Below are 2,310 nucleotides of genomic sequence, written 5' to 3'. Positions count from 1 at the left end.
TAATGCCACATGTCACAAGATAATTGGTTGACGTATCAAGTTAGTAATATCTGACATGCCACGTGTCATTTAATATGTCATAAATTTATTTATAATCAAATTAGTCCTTAAAAATACAAATGTAAGTCATTTTGATAGTTAAAATTTTAAAATTGATCAAATTAATGCTTATATAATTTTTTAATAATATTAAATTTTTAATATTTTTAATCCTACCCATTTTAATCTTATTTTTGACACCTTAATAAAAAAAATTTTCAAATAAAATAATAAAAATAATTAAATTGTTACAAAATTATTTTCTCATATGTATTTTTAGATTTTTTATTTTCAAATTCTAGTTTTTTTAGTGAAATTGTTTTATATAAATAATTTTATCAAACTATTATTAATTATATATTAAAATTTTTAATATTTTAGATCTCACTAAATAAATATAAAAGTTATTTTAAAGGTTAAGTACGATTTTGATCCTTAAGGTAGAGGGTTTAAAATTTTTTTCGTCCCCAACTTTTTTTTGCTTACAAAATCATCCTTAAAGTTTAATTTAGTTTTAAAATCATTTTTTTTACCAAAATTTTAATTTTTATTACCAAATTAATCCTAATTAAAAAAATATAAAATAAAAAAAAAGAAAAAAATGGGTTAAAATGCTGGGGAACAGGGGAAGGGAACCATGCTGGGGTGTTTTCAGGGAAGAAGTGTAAAATTTGTAAAATTAATAAATAATTAGTTAATAAATTAATTATTATTTAAAGAAATTAAAAACTTAAATTTTATAATTTAATAAAGTAGAAAAAATTAAAATATGAATTTCGACACTAATTTTAAAAAAATTGAGCCAAAATTAAGCCGAACAGACCGAACCAAACCCATAATGAACCCAAGACCCAACCCAACATTGATTTAATGAAGGGCACATCTCCTCTTCCTCCTATTTAACACACACACACACGCTGGGCAAGGGCAGAAGACACCACCCTCACTCCTAAATTTCAATTCCTTATAACTTTTGATTCGGAGCTCCAATTGACGAATCATTTGCGGCCACGCAATCACAGCGTCGAGCTCTACAAAGTCCAATACTCAATTAGGTAAGAGAGTCACTTTTCAGTTTCAATTTCTTCCTTCCCTAATTTCGAAAATCCTATAAATTGAGTGTTGAGATTTTGTTGGTTTTGATGTTTAGGATCAAACTAACTTAGTGGGTGTGCTGGATTTTGGCTCAATTCTTCTGTTGGTAAGGTGAGGAACGTCTAATCCTTGTTAAGTTATCTAATTAGTGAACTCTATGATAATTTTAGTGTTATTTTGTGAAATTAGTTTGGATTGTGTATTTTGGAAACAAATTGGTGGGGTTGGAGACTTGGTATGGTGTGACTGTGGAAGCTTGGGTATTGTGGAACGGTGACAAATTATGACGTTCCGGGTTTTACGAGAAATCGGTCAAGGTATGATTTTGGTGTCTTGTATATAATATATAATGTCTTGTAAAAACATAGGCTAGACAACCTAGGATAAGTTGAATTATGAGATTAAATGAATATGATAAACGAGGCATGATTGTGGTTAATTGATGATGAGTATGTCTATGTTTTCTCTCTGGTTATAAGGATGACAGGACACCTATTCCCTCTAATGGTGACAGGCCACAGATTCTCTCTAATGGTGACAGGGCACGTACTCTCTCTAATGATATTAATGCGCAACAGAGAGACTGTGCCCGGATTAGCTATCGGACATATCGGATTGGCTGTATAGCTGACAAATGAGCTTATTCGCTATATGGTAGATATACATCATATGCATATGCTTGTTTTGTGTGATTGTACATTATTTGGGCTTGCTTATGTGATTATTATGCTTAATTGCTAAATTTGCTACCTGCTGTATCTGTATTCTAGTTGTGTTTGCTTTGTCTATACTGCTTGTTTGTGCAACTGAGAGGCCCCTTGTCTGGCGAAGGAGTGACGAGGGCAGTTCCACCAGGATTTCAGAGGGTTGGAGGAAGTAGGAATTGAAGGGTTAAGTTAGAATTAGAGTTATCATTCGAGATACAAAAAGGATAAGTTAGGACTTTAAGATCCTTAGACAACCTACGATACTTATGGATTAAAACTATAATTTTAAGATTTAAATCTGAGTGTTGGAGTTATAGGATTGCCTTTGCCTTTTCCAGGACCTTATATCTTATGTATGCGGCACCATTACCATGCTGAGAACCTCCGGTTCTCATTCCATACAAATATTGTGGTTTTCATATGCAGGATATGAGACACCTCGCTGAGGCATTCTGGGAGCTTCTGAAAG

The sequence above is a fragment of the Arachis hypogaea genome, chromosome 14 (genome assembly GCF_003086295.3).
Source record: "Arachis hypogaea cultivar Tifrunner chromosome 14, arahy.Tifrunner.gnm2.J5K5, whole genome shotgun sequence".
NCBI lineage: Eukaryota > Viridiplantae > Streptophyta > Magnoliopsida > Fabales > Fabaceae > Arachis > Arachis hypogaea.
This window is presented reverse-complemented; position numbering follows the sequence as displayed.